Source organism: Ailuropoda melanoleuca, chromosome 18 (assembly GCF_002007445.2).
Source record: "Ailuropoda melanoleuca isolate Jingjing chromosome 18, ASM200744v2, whole genome shotgun sequence".
NCBI lineage: Eukaryota > Metazoa > Chordata > Mammalia > Carnivora > Ursidae > Ailuropoda > Ailuropoda melanoleuca.
Window position 1 is genome coordinate 6,381,541 of NC_048235.1, and position 19,039 is coordinate 6,400,579.

Below are 19,039 nucleotides of genomic sequence, written 5' to 3' on the forward strand. Positions count from 1 at the left end.
CCAGGCTTCGATATCAAACTGCATATTTGATATTTCCACTTTGATATCTAATCGACATCTAAAATATCCCGAACAGGACTTGTGATTTCCCCCAACTCCTGACGAACTCTTCTTCCTCTATTGTTAGTCACCTTGCTTTATGACATGGCCATCCATACACACATACTCTAGTCCTAAATCTGGGTCTCAAGCTAACCTACCAGAGAGTGCAATTGGCACTCTAAACATGCATCTTAAAGATGGATCTTCCCTCCTACCACGCTGGTCCATGTAGCTACCATCTATCATCTTTGTCCCATAACGGCTTCTAATCCATTTATCATTCTCTCCCTCCCCTAAATTACGTTCTCTATACTAAACAAAAATCACTCTGTCATTAAACAACGATTTTTTTTTTGAGAATTCACCAGATCTTAGGAACTGTCATAAGCACTGGAGGGAAAACAGAAAACAAAACACACCCCAAATGTCTGCTCTCTTTCCATTTAGATCTTTCTGAGGGAGCTCACACAGTACTCAAACATATAAACAGATACATAATATTTCAGATGGTGATTAAACAATAAAACAAGATAGAGAAAATGAGTGCAAGAGTGAGGTAGAAAACTATCATATTATATAGGGCTGTGAGGAAAGGATTTGCTCATGAGGTTATATTTTAGCCAAGACCTGAAGGAAAGGAAGAGTAAGTCATGCGAATCTGGGGAAAGAGGCATCTAGGCAGAACCAACATTAAGAGCAGAAGCCTTACAGCAGAAGCAGCTTGATGTGTTCAAGGAACATGCGGGAGGCCGCTGGGGCCGGAACAGAGTGGCTAGGAGGACACAGTAGTTGAAGTAATAGCAGACAGACTCAGACAGGTATTAGTAGCCACATCATGTAGGCCTCTGTCACTGTCATGCCTTTTGATTTTATTTATTTATTTTTTTAAATGTCAGATAATATTCTTAGTTTTCATGTAATTAATATTCCATTGCTGATTTCAAAAGATAAATAGCAAAAGATAAACTGTCTTATTGACAGTTATTTCAAAGATAGGCCTTTTTCTCATCTTACCTTTCAGCCTGGAGTAGCAAGGTTTGTAGTAAGTTTAAAGACTAATTACTAGGGTGGCAAAAATGTATTCGGAATTTGAAAAAAAAAAAAGGTATTCTCTAGTCTTATTTACTATCAAGCCATCTGGCTATCTTGCCATCTAGTTAGTGGAGGGTTTTGAGCTACAAAACAAACTTTAAAAAAAGTATTCTTCTGGCTACTCTGTGGAGAATATGTGGCAGGAATAAACAGGCAGCCAGCTGAAAGGTTTTGTACTACCACGATCCAGGTGAGAGGTTATGGTGGTTTGGCTCAGGTTGATAGGGCTGAATGGAGGACAAGTGTCATAGTGTGTGCCTGTTTTGTTCAGTAGAGCCTATAGGTTTTTCCTGGTGAGACACCAAGTCTCTTGGCTTTTGGCAACAGGACATTCTTTTCTTTCTTTCTTTCTTTCTTTCTTTCTTTCTTTCTTTCTTTCTTTCTTTCTTTCTTTTTCTTTCTTTCTTTCTTTCTCTTTGAGAGAGGGGGAGAGAGAGAGCATGCACGAGCACAAGTGGTGAGGAAGAGGCAGATGGAGAGAGAATCTTAAGCAGGCTCCACACTCAGCACAGAGNCTTTGAGAGAGGGGGAGAGAGAGAGCACGCACGAGCACAAGTGGTGAGGAAGAGGCAGATGGAGAGAGAATCTTAAGCAGGCTCCACACTCAGCACAGAGCCTGATGCGGGGCTCGATCTTAAAACCCTGAGATCATGACCTGCTTAACTGACTGAGCCACCCAGGTGACCCAACAGGAGACACTTTTTTAACTGAAATGGGGAAAACCTGGGGAGGAACAGGTTCTGAGAGAGAAAATAGGATATGGATTTCAGGTAGATATTCATTAGATATTTGAATGGAGGAGTTTAGTAGACTCTTACATGAGTTTAGAATTCAGAAGGGAGATAGGGGCTGCAGACAATAATTTGAGGTGCCAAATGTACAGGTGTCATTTAAAATTAAAACCAGATACAATTACATGGGGTGTAAATATTAATGGATAAGAGAGGAGGTGTGAAGAATAAATCCTGGGGCACTCCATCATCTAGAAGTTGGAAAGGTGGGGGGAAATCTACAGCAACATTATTTTTTGATCTCTCTTGGCTTATTTATTGATGTACCTTATTTTTTGTTTTGCCATGGGTATGGTGAATGTCTCTGTATTATTGACCTTGGCCTCCCTTTTTTCAGCTTCCTGATTAATAATCAAAATGAGTTATCCTTAAATTTATATAGAGATTTATTGTCTTCTATCTAATTATGATTAACATGATTCTTTTAAAATCCATTTTAAACAACTATTGATATAATTAAAAATAAACACATGATTGAATCATTTAAAATAAATAAATTTGAGGAATAAACCCTAAATCTTCAGTGCTGGGAAACAGTAGTATAAATCAAATTTTAAAAAAAGTTTCTATGCAGCCACTGATGGTCAATTCCCATTCACACACTGTACAGGTGGATAAAAGTTATAGACTACTACAGTGTACATTCACAAGAGTGATACAGCTTATGAGTTTTTCAAGCTGAGATCTGCTTTCCTTGGAAAAGTCCCTTTCCATAAATTCTTTTTTCTTTTTATTAATTTTATTTTATTACATTATGTTGTTTTTTTTTAATTTTATTTTATTATATTGTGTTAATCACCATACAGTACATCCCCAGATTCCGATGTAAAGTTTGATGCTTCATTAGTTGCGTATAACACCCAGTGCACCATGCAATACGTGCCCTCCCTACTACCCATCACCAGGCTATCCCCTTCCCCCACCCCCTCCCCTCTGAAGTCCTCAGTTTGCCTCTCACAGTCCATAGTCTCTCATGTTTCATTCCCCCCTCTGATTACCCCCCTTTTCTTTATCCCTTTCTTCCCCTACCGATCCTCCTAGTTCTTATGTTCCATAGATGAGAGAAATCATATGATAATTGTCTTTCTCTGCTTGACTTATTTCACTTAGCATTATCTCCTCCAGTGCCGTCCATGTTGCAGCAAATGTTGAGAATTCGTTCTTTCTGATAGCTGAGTAATATTCCATTGTATATATGGACCACAGCTTCTTAATCCAGTCATCTGTTGAAGGGCATCTCGGCTCCTTCCATGATTTGGCTATTGTGGACAATGCAGCTATGAACATTGGGGTGCATATGGCCCTTCTCTTTACTACGTCTGTATCTTTGGGGTAAACACCCAGTAGTGCAATGGCTGGGTCATAGGGTAGTTCAATTTTTAACTTTTTAAGGGACCTCCACACTGTTTTCCAGAGTGGCTGTACCAACTTGCATTCCCACCAACAATGTAGGAGGGATCCCCTTTCTCCACATCCTCTCCAACAATTGTTGTTTCTTGCCTTGTCTATCTTTGCCATTCTAACTGGCGTAAGGTGGTATCTCAGTGTGGTTTTGATTTGAATTTCCCTGATGGCTAATGATTTTGAACATTTTTTCATGTGTCTGTTAGCCATTTGTATGTCTTCATTGGAAAAGTGTCTGTTCATATCTTCTGCCCATTTTATGATTTGTTTATTTGTTTCTCGTGTATTGAGTTTGAGAAGTTCTTTGTAGATCTTGGATACCAGTCCTTTATCTGTGGTGTCCTTTGCAAATATATTCTCCCATTCCGTGGGCTGTCTCTTAGTTTTTTTGACTGTTTCCTTGGCTGTGCAGAAGCTCTTTATCCTGATAAAGTCCCATAAGTTCATTTTATCTTTTATTTCTCTTGCCTTTGGAGATGTGTCGTGAAAAAGGTTGCTCTGGCCGATGTCATAGAAGTTGTTGCCTATGTTCTCCTCTAGAATTTTGATGGATTCCTGTCTCACATTGAGGTCTTTCATCCATTTGGAGTTTATTTTTGTGTATGGTGTGAGAGAGTGGTCAAGTTTCATTCTTTTGCATGTAGCTGTCCAATTTTCCCAGCACCATTTATTGAAGAGACTGTCTTTTTTCCACCGGATGTTTTTTCCTGCTTTATCAAAGATTAGTTGCCCAAAGAGCCGAGGGTCCATTTCTGGGTTCTCTATTCTGTTCCATTGGTCGATGTGTCTGTTTTTGTGCCAGTACCATGCTGTCTTTGTGATCACAGCTTTGTAGTACAGCTCGAAATCCGGCATTGTGATGCCCCCAGCTTTGTTTTTCCTTTTCAACAGTTCCTTGGAGATTCGGGGCCTTTTCTGGTTCCATACAAATTTAAGGACTATTTGTTCCAGTTCTTTGAAAAATGTCCTCGGTATTTTGATCGGGATAGCATTGAAAGTGTAGATTGCTCTGGGTAGTATGGACATTTTAACTATGTTAATTCTTCCAATCCATGAGCATGGAATATTTTTCCATCTTTTTATGTCTTCCTCAATATCTTTCAAAAGTGATCTATAGTTTCTAGCATATAGGTCCTTTACGTCTCTGGTTAAGTTAATTCCAAGGTAACGCATGGTTTTTGGTGTTATTGTAAATGGGATGGATTCCCTAATTTCTCTTTCTTCAGTCTCGTTATTCGTGTATAGAAATGCAACTGATTTCTGGGCATTGATTTTGTATCCTGCCACCTTACTGAATTGTTCTATAACTTCTAATAGTTTGGGAGTGGATTCCTTTGGGTTTTCCATATAGAGTATCATGTCATCTGCAAAGAGAGACAGTTTGACTTCTTCTTTGCCGATTTGGATACCTTTGATCCCTTTTTGTCTTCTGATTGCTGTTGCAAGGACTTCTAGTACTATGTTGAATAATAGTGGCGAGAGTGGGCATCCTTGTCGTGTTCCTGATCTTAAGGGAAAGGCTTCCAGCTTTTCCCCATTGAGAATAATGCTTGCAGTAGGCTTTTCATAGATGGCTTTTATGAGATTGAGAAATGTACCCTCTATTCCTACACTCTGAAGGGTTTTAATCAGGAAAGGATGCTGTATTTTGTCAAATGCTTTTTCTGCATCAATTGAGAGGATCATATGGTTCTTGAGTCTTTTCTTGTTGATATGATGTATCACATTGATTGATTTGCGAGTGTTGAACCATGCTTGCATCCCAGGTATGAATCCCACTTGGTCATGATGGATAATCCTTTTAATGTACTGTTGGATTCTATTAGCAAGGATCTTGTTGAGGATTTTGGCATCCATATTCATTAGAGAAATCGGTCTGTAATTCTCCTTTTTGAGGGGGTCTTTGCCTGGTTTGGGGATCAAGGTAATATTAGCCTCATAGAATGAGTTTGGTAGCTTTCCTTCTGTTTCTATTTTTTGAAATAGCTTTAGGAGAATAGGTATTATTTCTTCTTTGAATGTTTGGTAGAATTCCCCAGGAAAACCGTCTGGGCCTGGAGTTTTATTATTTGGAAGGTTGTTTATCACTGACTCAATTTCTTCATAGTTAATTGGCCTATTTAAGAAATCTATTTCTTCCTGTTTCAGTCTTGGTAGTTTATAGGTTTCCAGGAAGGCCTCCATCTCTTCCAGATTGTTTAGTTTTTTGGCATATAGCTGTTGATAAAAGTTTCTAATAATCCTTGCAATTTCAATGGTGCTGGTCGTGACCTCTCCCTTTTCAGTCATAATTTTAATAATCTCAGTCCTTTCTCTTTGTTTTTGGACAAGTTTTGCCAGTGGTCTATCAATTTTATGGATTCTCTCAAAGAACCAGCTTCTAGTCCTGTTGATCTGCTCTACTGTGGTTCTGGTCTCTAATTCATTGATTTCTGCTCTAATCTTGGTCAACTCCTTCCTTGTCAGTGGGTTAGGCCTGTCCCTCTGTTGCTGTTCCAGTTTCTTGAGGTGAGAATATAGAAACTGCATTTTAGATTTTTCTATTCTTTTGAGTGAGGCTTGGATGGCTATGTATTTCCCCCTTAGGACTGCCTTTGCAGTATCCCATAGGTTTTGGACCGTTGTGTATTCATTCTCGTTGGTCTCCATAAATTGTTTAATTTGTTTTTTGATTTCCTGGTTTATCGAGTCATTCTTGAGCAGGATGGTTCTTAGCCTCCAAGTGTTTGAGTTTCTTCCAGGTTTTTCCTTGTGGTTGAGTTCCAATTTCAGAGCGTTGTGGTCTGAGAATATGCAGGGGATAATTTCAATCTTTTGGTATTGGCTGAGACCTGTTTTGTGTCCCAGAGCATGATCTATTCTTGAGAATGTTCCATGGGCATTTGAATAGAATGAGTATTCTTTGGTTCTGGGGTGTAGTGTTCTATATATATCTATGAGGTCCAACTCGTCGAGTATGGCATTCAAAGCCTTTGATTCTTTGCTTAGTTTTTGCCAGGGTGTTCTGTCTATTTCTGATAGTGGGGTGTTGAGGTCCCCTACTATTACTGTGTTCTTATCTATATGTCTCTTTATTTTGGTTAAGAGTTGGCTTGTGTATCTTGCTGCTCCCCTGTTGGGGGCATATATATTAATAATTGTCATATCCACTTGTTGAATACTTCCTTTAAGAATAATATAGTGCCCTTCTGTATCTCTCTCTATGGCCTCTAGTTTAAAATCCAGTCTATCTGATATGAGAATTGCTACTCCAGCTTTCTTTTGAGGTCCATTTGCGTGGAAGATGGTACTCCATCCCCTTACTCTAAGTCTGAATGCATCTTTGGGTTCAAAATGAGTCTCTTGTAGACAGCAAATGGATGGGTCATGTCTTTTTATCCAATCTGCAACCCTGTGGCGTTTTATGGGAGAGTTTAAGCCATTTAGATTGATAGAGATTATTGACAGATATGATTTTAATGATGCCATTTCTCTTTAAAGTCTTTGTATCGGTTGTGACTTGCTGCTCTGTATCACTCTTGGGGCCTTTTTACCTTTATAGAGCCCCCCTTAATATCTCCTGTAGGGCTGGTTTCGTGGTTACGAAATTGGTTAATGATTGGCGATTTTGGAACGTCTTTATTTCTCCATCAATTCTGAATGACAGCTTTGCTGGATAAAGGATCCTTGGCTGCATGTTTTTCTCTGAAAGAGCTTTAAAAATGCCCCCCCAAGCCTTTCTCTCATTCCAGGTCTCTGTAGACAGGTCTGACGTAATCCTGATACCTTTGCCTTGGTACGTGAGAAATTTCTTTGCCCTGGCCGCTTTCAATACTGTATCCTTGGATCTAATATTTGCGAATTGCACTATGACATGCCGTGGCGTAGGTTTGTCCTGGTTGAGCTTGGATGGGGTCCTCTCTGCCTCTTGGACACGAATGCTTGTTTCCCTTGCTAGATTAGGGAAGTTTTCAGCTACAATTTGTTCAAATATCTCTTCTAGACCTCTGTTTTTCTCCACCCCTTCAGGGATGCCGATGATTCTGACATTGGATCGTTTCATAGAGTCAGTAATCTCCCGTAATCTACATTCGTGGGCGTGGATTTTTTTAAGACCAGCTTCTATTTTCGTTTTTTCTTCTACTAACCCATCCTCCAATTCGCTAACGCGTTCCTCTGCCTCGGTGACCCTGGCCGTCAGAGCCTCTAGTTTTGACTGCATTTGGCTCATAGAATTTTTAATTTCTGTCAGATTCGCTCTCATTTCTGCCCTTAGGGATTCTATATTCTCAGCAACGCTTTCTCTGATGCTTTTTTCAAGTTTACTCATCATCTTGACCATTGTTGCTCTGAATTCCATTTCTGATAATTGGGATACATCCATATGTATTAATTCTGTGGCCGAGGCCAATTCTGTGGCAGAGGCCACAGACTCATTATCTTTTCTTTGCTGGGGGGGACTTCTCCTTCTCGTCATTCTGATGAAGAGAGATTGCAGGGTTGTCCAGAGCCCAAGTGTTGACTGGGACCCAGGCCGTGCGCCCTTGTTTTATAGAGATCTTAGGGATGTGGGCTTCTTCCTTAAAGAGTTTATTTATTTATTTGAGAGAGAGAGAGACAGTCAGCAAGAAAGGGAACCCAAGCAGAGGAGTGGGAGAGGAAGAAGCAGGTTCCCGGTGGAGAAGCCCGATGAAGGACTCCTTACGGAGCGTTGTGATCACACCCTAATCCGAAGACAGGTGCTTGGTGACTGCGCCACTCAGGCGCTCCGGGTTGTGGGCTTCTTGATTTTTCAGCCTGCCTTCTGGGGGAGGGGCCTGCCTGCAGGTACTCAGAAAACCCTGTTTGGGTAGAGTCTCTGTGTCCCTTGCGAGGGGGGATGGGGATGGGCACCCTGTGAGCCGGTATTTCCGGGCTTTTGTTCTCTGGCGGCTTTCCCTGGCGGTTTGCTATGCCTCTTCTGAGAGAGCAGCAGCGGCTGAAATTCAGCCTCTGTCTCAGAACAGAGGGATCGCGGATCGTTCTCCACTGATGTTCTGGCCACTTTAACTCTGTTTCTGTTGGTGCTGCTCAACCCTGCAGCATCCCGGGCTGTGCGCCCCACACCCGGCGTCCCAGCCCTCACTTCCAGGGCCGGCACGTCTCTGTCCTTTGTGTTTCCAACCCCGCCCGCCGCCAGCCGCCCCGCGCGGGCTCCCGGAGCTCCCCGTCTCAGTCTGGTGTCTCACGGGTGCTGTCCGCGAGTCCGCCTGCTCCCCCGTGCAGGTGGCCCGCCAACCGCCAGCCGTCCCGCGTGCGCTCCCGGAGCTCCCTTCTCAGCCTGCTGTCTCAAGCGTGCGGGTCCGCGGTCTGTCCGCTCCCCCTTGTAGGTGGCTACCGCTTCCCGGCGCCCTGACACGGCGGCTCCCTCCCCCTTCTGTTTAGCTTCCGATATCTGTGCGCGGTTTCACGGCTCCCCGCTTCGTACCTCGATACTCAGCGCTGGAGATGTTCATTTGTAGAGATCCAGATGTATCTTCCTGCGTCTCAGGCTGATTCCGTGGATATTCCTGCTGGTCTGGTACCTATCCAGCTCAACTCAGGGGACCGGCTGAAAAAGGGGTCCCCTACTCCTCCGCCATCTTAACCTCCCTCCCCCTTTCCATAAATTCTTAAATCCATTGAAATTGTACGCAATGTAATTCCAAATATGTGTTTAGGCATTTTTCAGCTGAGAAGGTCTATGTAGCTATCTTCACATTCTAAAAGAAAACTGTAAGCCCTAAAACATTTATAATGCACTTTAAATACACAGCTTTAAAGTAAATTATATATTTTTTCTAAGTATAGGCCACTGGTAACTTTAAAAAGTCAAATTTATATTCAGTAGAGATTGGGGATAAGGGAACAAATGGAATGAATTCTTGTTTTTTTGTTTTTTTACTGAATTTCCACCACAGATACAGTAGTCGCCCCCCCAATCCACAAGGGATGCATTCCAAGATCCCCCAGCAGATGCCTGAAACCATGGATAGTACCAAACCTTGTATATACTATGTTTTTTCCTATATATACATACCTATGGTAAAGGTTAATTTACAGATTTTAGGTACAGTAAGTGATTAATAATAACTAATAATAAAAATAGAACAGTTATAACAATATACCATAATAAAAGCTATGTGAATATGGTCTCTCTCAAAAGTCTTCTTGTCCTGTACTCCCTTCTTCTTGTGCTGATGGGAGACGATAAGATGCCTACAAGATCAGATGAAGTGAGGTCAGTGACGTACACGTGGTGATGAGTGTCAGGCTTCTGTTGACCTTCTGACATATAGGATCATCTGCTCCCCGACTGGCTGACTGTAGGCAACTGAAACCACAGAAAGGAGAACCACGGATAAGGGCGGGTTGATGTACATTCTGGAGGAAGCAGAGTTAGAGTCCTCATTAGAGGAGCAAACAATGAGATTGCACGAGGAGCTGGGCACAGGGTCAACTCTGGCGTTCTGTATGTCATTGTTACGGTTTTCATTTTTCTTTTTAAAAAAAAGACTTATGCTTTCTTTTAGTTGATTTTAGAAGAACATTCCTACTAAAATGGTAGAATGTGAGAAATTATTTTTAATCTCAGGTCTGACATATCTTACTTGTCTCCTCTTGACAATAATATACACTGAGGTGCCAGCTTGGGGTAGAATGGAGGGTTTATGTCCTGACAAAAAGATCAGCAAGTGAATAAGACAAAAATTCAATGCCTGGGACTCTGCATAACTGGTCCACCCTGTATTAAGACAAGCGTTTGTTCTGTGCTTTGCCCTCAGGGGAAGACTCTGCTGCGTAGATATTTATAGCCAGTGTTTTCAGAATAACATTAAAAACACAGTGACTTGAGTACTGAAATGAATATTTGTCAGAGCCACGTGAAGTAGACTGGCTTCTGAGCTTACTGCTCGTAATAGTATCCCAGCTGTCTCAACAGATAGTCTCTGAACACTGCCATTGGGGACCTACTTATTGTGTTTCTCCTCTTCCCCTGTTAAACTAAGCACTTTAATAGTGCAGTTTTTTGGATTTTTTTTTTCCAGAAATAAATCTGACTACATTTTGGGAAGTTTTCTGAACTTTTTAAAAGTTGATTTAGATAACCTTTATTAAAATGTGACATTGTACTTTATGCTGGTTTCTTTACAATCTAACATTTTAAAACTCAAAGCCCTGTAAGTAAATTTATCTGCGGAATTTCTAAATTTTCTTGACTGTATGATTCATGACATGAAAATAAACACACAAAGAGAATCCAAAGAACCTAAAACAAAATATTTAAAGCACGAAAGTAGTCAATAAATTAAAATCGTGTCTTAACCTTGGTTGTAATACCAAGAGGAGAATAATTAGTCAGACCTTTTGAGTGGATATAACACTCTTATGTTAATTTGCTTTTGTAATATAAACAGCAGTCTTATTACAAAATGGAAATATATGAAAAACAAAATCCACCCTACTGGCTAGTGTTTTGAAGTCCCTTATAATGATGAGCCCTTGAAGGTCTTTTTGTGAACATTCTCTAATGTACTTTCATTCAGAAATAAATGATTTGGCAGATGGAATATTTTCATTCTTGATTTAATATACTGTATTTCAGAATTTTTCTTGCTGTAATTCCTCTTGCCATATTTAGTAGATAGTAACAGCTGTAGAATTAATGTGCACTCTAACTTTTGAGCCAAAATAACATTAAAAATGGAAATAACACCTATATTCACTTTCTTAACCACATGGAACATCTAGAATATTTCCAAAAATGGAAGCTAAACTGAAAAAAAATAGAAGTCCTCTAAGCAGCTGAAGTATTTGTTGAAAGGCCATTATATTATGTCTTTCTGCTATTCCCTGGGAGTCACTTGGACAAATGGTATGAATGATAGCACATGCTTAACAGATGCTAAATGGATAATAGTTTATACTTCATGCTGGAGGATGCCTTTAGTTGACCTCCTGGTCCACAGAATATAAATACCAAAGGTGTATAAGGAGATAACAGAAGAAGGATCTGCCAGGGAAGCATGTCTGTAGTAGGGTTGGGGAGAAGAGAAAATTCGTAGTCAGAGAACAAGGGGAAAAGTTAGAAAAAAATTTTTGCAAAGAATTAGATCTAAGAATGACAAAACCAAACCATTGTCGGGCCACTTAATTTGATTTCTTAAGCACATCCTAGTGGCACTGAAAGGACAGAGTAAAAATATAGCACAACGATGTCCCCAGTTCATTGTAAAATTTAACATTATTCAATTTTTCTATTTAACCCAAAAAGACATGATTAATGCAAATGATTCATGCCCTGAGAATCAACCTAGTGTTGATGGAAATAACCAACTTGGGAGGCAGACACACTAGAGTTTACTTTATCTAAAGCTAGCCATTCCGCACCCACGCCGTCCAATGTAAATGCAATACGAGCCATATATGTAATCTTAAATTTTCTGGGAGTCACATGAAATAAGTGAAATTGCCTTTAATAGTATATTTTACTTAATCTACATATTTAAAATATTAGCATTTCAATATACAATCAGTATTAGAAATCATCAATGAGATATTTTACAAGTTTTCTGGTATTGAATCTTTGAATCCAATGTGTATTTTACACTCATAGCAGAAATATCTCCATTCAGATGTTAAAATTTTACCTGAACTACTTGATCTTTATTTAGTTAAAATAAGAAAGTTAAAAAAGTAGACTCACATACCAAAATTGTTCCAAGCACACTTTAAGTTTCTAATACTTGAATTGATTATCCATTTTTAATTGAAGTTAATTACAATTGAATAAAACTTAAAATTCAGTTCTTCAGTTTTCCTAGCCACATTTCAAATATTCAATGGCCACATGGAACCAGTGGTGACAGCCTTAGACTATGATCTCTGATATACATGTCTTTGGTTGAGATCCTAAAGCCCTACTAAAAATGGAATAGAAAAAACCAAGGTTTCAAGGTTTGGAAGAATTAGATATATTTATATAGGGCCTATGATATACTCAAAATTCAGTGAATAAAGGATAAATATTTTCATAAAAATTCATTTACATTTTTATATTAAAGAAATGATATCTAGTTTTATATGAATTTCATTTATGTAGGACATATTGCCCTTATTACCTGATTATATAATAAATGTCAGGTGGTAATGAGGACAGAAATATTGATATACACAAGGGACTTATATGGAAGGTGAGTGTTTGGAGTAATTATTCAGAAGGTCTGCATCTGCTTCATTTTTTTGGAAATTTCAATTTCAAGGGAAGAGTCAAGGGTGGTCTTTTAAACTTAAAATTGTTATCAGAAATAAGAAACTACCTGACTAACAATTGACCATGTGAAAAGGAAAAATATTCCATTCTGCCTTTGAATTAGGGACATATATAATCAAAACCTTAGTACAACCTGTCTTGTATGGTGACTTTGAAAAATATATCTCTGGGCAAGTATATGATGTTATTTTCAGTTCTCTCACACATATATGATGTTCATTGAATTGTNTATTGAATTGTGGAGCTTTTTTAAAAAGCTATTTTAAATTTAGTAGAAGTTTCATGTAACTCAGTTAACCAGTCTGTTGTAACTTTACGAAGTCTTAGCTTTGGTGTAAAATTAGGGAAGCAGTATCTAACATTGTAGATGCTTCTCCAAGGAAGATGGTTCCCTGAAAGTGCTTCTCTTTGTTTCCTAGTTCCCAAATACCAGTAATGGTTTTGTACATAATGCTTTAAAATATCAAATGGGGCGCCTGGGTGGCACAGCGGTTAAGCATCTGCCTTCGGCTCAGGGCGTGATCCCGGTGTTATGGGATCGAGCCCCATGTCAGCTCCTCCGCTATGAGCCTGCTTCTTCCTCTCCCACTCCCCCTGCTTGTGTTCCCCCTCTCACTGGCTGTCTCTATCTCTGTCAAATGAATAAATAAAATCTTTAAAAAAAAAATAAAAAAAATAAAACATCAAATAATATTTGCTGTATTTAAAAGTTAACAAGTTAAATAATATTTGTAGTATTTAAACGTTAAAAAGAATTTTTTCACATGAACAGCAAAATTTTATCACCTTTTTATACATAGATTTTTAGATAAATCCACTGTGTGACTTCCAATATACACATATATTTGCATTTGATGCATATCTCACTTTTCTCAGTCTGTAAGGCCTCTACTGTTAGCATGGTTTTCTAGACAAGGAAAACCAGGTGTGGAGGTTGACTTACCCAGGGTGGCGTGTTAGCAGCAAAGCTAGGGCTAGAACCCCAGCTTACAAGCCAGGATTTTCACCACAATTCCTTAGAGCCAAGTTACAAAGTATGTTTAGTACTTTCATTCACTGTGTGTCACTTAGAGCCAACAAATAATGATTTACCTGAGATGATAAAACAATGTATGTACAGAGAGAACGCTAGGTTTGGATAGCTTTGGAGAAAAAAACCCAAAATCTCTTAAATTGACCTCATTATTTGAGCTTCTTTCCAGGAAACTTTGTGTATGTAGTTTTTTTTCCCACTGACCATACTTTTATAGCCCCAATGAATTCATATTTTCTGTATTATTTCCTTCTGAGCTTGCTTGGGTAGCAGGGTAGCAGTGGAGCCATAGGCATGACCATCACCACCGTCAGACAGTGGTTAACTGGTTAACGAGGACCCTTGCTCAGTGCCCCAGGTTTTTGTGATCCAAATGCAATTAAATTTTGAGAGGCACTGCTTTAGAAGGCCGCACTCGGGTCGTCTTATGGCTGAGATGCTGCCTCTGGACAAGGTGGTGACAGCCGCAAGGAAGGACCCAAACCAGTTTCCACACTCGCTGTTTCAGACCACCCTCCAGATACTTGTACCCCAGATTCTGTAGTCTCACTATTCTTAGCCTGCTTCCAGGACTTACATTGGCTTCTTCTCCAAGTCTGTCCTTCCTGCATGAGTCATACCACAGATGTGTGCTCCTCCAAGCCCTGAGGAGGCCAGGGGTGCTGTTTGTGGCGTGTGTGGATAAGAGAAGAGAGCAGGTGGACTTTGCTCCTGAAAATATCAAAGAGTCTGAAAGATCGAAATTTGAACCAGACCATCTAGGTGTTTATGAAACAATATTTGTTATGTTAAGAGTCTATGAGATGATTAATTTAAAAATTGATTGACTTGATTTATTTAAATATTTCAACGTATGGTATATGACCTCCATTTGTACTTTAAACATGTCTTAAAAAATGTTGCAGGCAGACCCTGCGAGCAGAAGAAAATTTGCATCCTAGTTCAACTATTTAAGGAACTTTATAAGTGTAAGAAAAGGGGCACCTGGGTGGCTCAGTCAGTTAGGCGTCTGACTCTTGATTTCAGCTCAGGTCATGATCTCAGGGTGGTGGGATCCAGCCCCACATCTGCCTCCACACTAGGCATGGAGCCTGCTTGAGATTCTCTCTTCCTCTCCCTCCTTCCCTCACTGTTGCACTCTCCCTCTCTCTCTCTCAAAAAATAAATAAGTGTAAGAAAATACCCTCTACAACTTCTGTGGCTTCATCTATAAAACACTAGTAATCACAGTACTGCCCTCTTAAGTCTGGTACACTAAAAATCACAGTAAATATGGAGGGTCTAGTCTAGTGCTTAGAACATTTAAGTGTCTTTTTCCCTAAACATGAGCTAGTTATCCATTTTCTTTCTCATGGGTTTAATGGTAACGTTTTGACCATGTGATCAAAGTTAAAGAGAGAAAGAAGGCTCTTTAAATTTATTTTTAATTTTTTAATTTAAGTGTCCTTGACATATTGTATTAGTGACAGATGTGCAGCATACTGATTTGACAATTCTCTACATTATGCAGTGCTCTCCACAATGTGTAGTTACCATCTGTTACCATACAAAGTTATTACAGTATTACTTACTGTATTCCCTATGCATACTTTTTATCCCTGTGATATTTATTTTATAGCTGGGAGTTTGTACATCTTAATCCCGCCTCACCTATTTTGCCTATTCCCTGACCTCCCTCCCCTCTGGCAACCACTAGTTTTTTCTCTGTATTTATGAGCCTATTTCTGTTTTTTGTTTGTTTGCTTTTTTTTTTCTAGATTCCACACATAAGTAAAATCACATGGTATTTGTCTTACTCTGCCTGATTTATTTCACTCACCATAATACCCCTAGGTTCATCCATGTTGTTGCAAATGGCAAGATTTTATTCTTTTTTATGGCTGAGTGATATTTTTCTGTGTGTGAGAAGATTCTTGCACAAAAATCTTTACAAGCAAAGGCTTTGTTTTTCATTTTATAAAGAAATGTAAAATGCTAGTGAAAAAAAGTCTGTTTCTATATATTTCTATATAGCTTTCACCAAAAATATTTTATCCATTCACCTATTTATGGACACTTAGATTGTTTCTATATCTTGGTTATTATAAACAATGCTGCAGTAAACATAGGGCTGCACGTGTCTTTAAAGTTAATGGTTTTATTTTCTTCAGGTAAATATCCAGAAATGGAATGACTGGATCCTAGGGTAGTTCGATTTTTAATTTTTTGAGGAATCTCCATATTGTTTTCCATAGTGGCTGCACCGAGTTACATTCCTACCAGTAATGCATGAGGATTCCCCTTTGTCCACATCCTCACCAACACCTGTTATTTCTTGTCTTTTGTGGTAATAGCCATTCTAACAGGTGCAAGTGGATAGCTCATTATGGTTTTGATTTGAATTTCCCTGCTGGTTCTTTTTTTTTTTTTAAGATTTATTTATTAGAGAGAGAGCGAGCATGAGCGAATGCAGGGAGGGGCATGGGATAGTGGGAAAGGAAGGGAGAAGCTTTAGCAGACTCCTCGCTGAGTGCAGAGCCTGACATAGGGCTTGACCTCATGACCCTGATATCATGACCTGAGCTGAAACCAAGAGTCAGACGCTTAATCGAATGAGCTACCCAGGGATCCCTTCCCTAATGATTCTCGTGTCTTTAAGAAGGCATTTTAAAAATTAGGTGTCACTTAATCATAGTTATAGATAGAAGGTGAAGCAGATTCTGTTCAGTTTAGAGTGGATCATTTCTGGGCCACACATGAAATGTTAACTGACCATCAGTCTTAATGTGCAGTTAACTGAGCATATCCTCATCAGTAACTACCAGGACCAGAGTGAATGAGGGAGCAACAGTTTTTGAGTTTCCTTCCTATTTCTGAGAGAAAGAAAACCATGTAAGGCAGGAGAGAAAGGCATGGGAAGTTCCTTCTGGAGTACTGGTTCTCAAGTGCTCTTTTCCATTAGAGCCTCTATACTTCCTTCTCCCTCTTAGTAGGGAATGGGGAGATTCTGAAGCCCAAATAAGACCCAAGAATCACAAGGAAGAGGAAAGATGATCCTAGTGAGATGGGAATTGAGTTAAATATCCAAAAGGAGAAGAATACGTAGATTTAAGGAAAGCAAGGGATGAAGTCAAAAAAGAGAAGCATCTGTTGAGTTAACCTGAAGAAAGAAGTTACTTAGCATCAATGAGCCCAGGGGGAACTTTAAAGAATGCAATTATAGCACAAAAACATCATAATGATACTAATTTTGGTAAATATCACTAAAATGTGTTACCAATAATAATATTTTCTGATAACTATTATACTTATTACTTATTGTTTTAAAATTCTTATTCTGTCGCATTCTTTTCCAGTGTATTTTTACCACTAGGCACTCATAGTGTAGGTACCCAAATGGCTAATGAACACATGGGAAAGTACCAATTAGTGATCAGGGAAGTGCAAAAGAAAAAACAGTAAGATATGGGGCGCCTGGGTGGCTCAGCCAGTTAAATGTCTGCCTTCAGCTCAGGTCATGGTCCCCGGGTCCTGGGATCAGGTCCCACATCGGCTGCCCCCCCCCCAAAGCTCAGCGGGGAGTCTGCTTCTCCCTGTCTCTCTGCCTGCTGTTCCACCTGCTTGTGCATGCAGGTGCTCGCTTTCTCTCTCTTTCTCTGTCAAATAAATAAATGAAATCTTTTTAAAAAAATACAGTAAGATATTACTACTCTACCTTAAGAATGATAAGAATTCAAAAAGACCATGACTACCAAGTATAAGAATTTTCACTCACTGCTGGTAGGTGTGTAAATTGATACAAATATTTTAGAAAGTTGGTAATTATCTACAAGGTCATGAACGTGTTTACCCTGTGACTCAGCATTTTCACTCCCAGTTAAATAACCAGCAGAAATGGGTGCACGTATGCACCAAAAGACATGCACAGCTAGTTTCATAGCAGTGTTATTTTAATGGTGCTAAGTATCCATCAAGGATAAATGGATGCATAGATTATGGTATATGCGTGGGTGAATTTTAGAACCATCATATTGGGTGAAAGAAGCCATACAGGAATGCCTACTATCAGGTTCCATTTATAAGTGCATTTTCAACAGCAAAAACTAAACTAGAGGGTTAGAAATCATGATAGTAGTTACCTTTGGGAAGGGGGCTAGGGATGATTGGGAAAAGTCATAAGGGCAGTTCCTGGTGTAGTCATATCGGTACCTGCTTTTCATGAATTCAGTGAGCTGTGAGTTCATGTTCTTGTGTTTTGCTGAGTGTGTTACCACTGTATTAGTTTCCCAGGGCAGCCGTAGCAAAGTACATAAACTGGGAGCTTAAAACAATAGAAACTTATTCTTTCACAGTGCTGGAGCGTGAAAGTCCAAAATCAAGGTGTCCACAAAGCCTTGCTCCCTCTGAGTCTCTATGTGGAATCCTTCCTTGCCTCTTCCTAGCCTCTGGTGGTGGTGGTTGATCTTGAAGTTCCTTGGTTTGCAGCTGCTTCACTCCAGCCTCTGCCTCTGTTGTCCAAGATGTGTTTTCTTTGTGCCTCTGTCTTCACAATGGCTTCTTATAAGGGCACTAGCCATATTGGGCTGAGAGGGCACTCTACTCCAGTACAAAGTCATCTTAAACAATTGTACCTGTTACAGCCTTGTTTCCAAATAAGGGCACAATTTGAGGTGCTTGAGTTTAAAGCATCCATATATATCTTTTAGGGGGACTCAATTGAACTCATAACACTCAAAAAAAAAGAGGGGGAAGAAAATGTTTTAATCTTACCACCTAGCTATTATTTTGTTGTATACGTTTTCAGATTTTTCTGTGTTTCTGTCTGTTTCTGCCTCTGTCTCTCTCTCTATATATATCTGTAAATCATACTACACACAGGGATTTTGGATCTGTTTCTTTTTCCCACCTAGCAATTTATTGTAAAAGTCTTTCAAAATTATCACACATTTTAACACCATATTAATGCTGTGTAATATTCTGTTTTAAAGACTACATGATTTTTTAAAACCAGTTTCCTATTTCTGTACACAGGGCATTTTCTGATCTGTTTAATAACACGAACACTCCCAAAGAGAGTCCCCTGGGAGCTCTGTCGTTGGATATATCCATAACTATCTTTTGAAGTAAATTCCTACCTGTAGAAATTTGGCGTAGAAGTAATGTGCACTGACAGGTCTTTTGATAGCTATTAACAATGGGAGTCGAGCATATTTGTATCCTCATCCATTGCTCTCAGTGGGGTATGACAATGCCTGTTCCTCACACCCACCCATTCCAATACTCAGTGTTAGTACCTTTGTCATTTTACCTATCTTTATAAATAAAATGCCATCTGACTGTTTTAATTCGCTCAATGCTTCCTTTCCACGGTTTTCTTATCTACATATATACAACTCCAGTTCACAAAGGTCCATTCTTCTTCCTTGC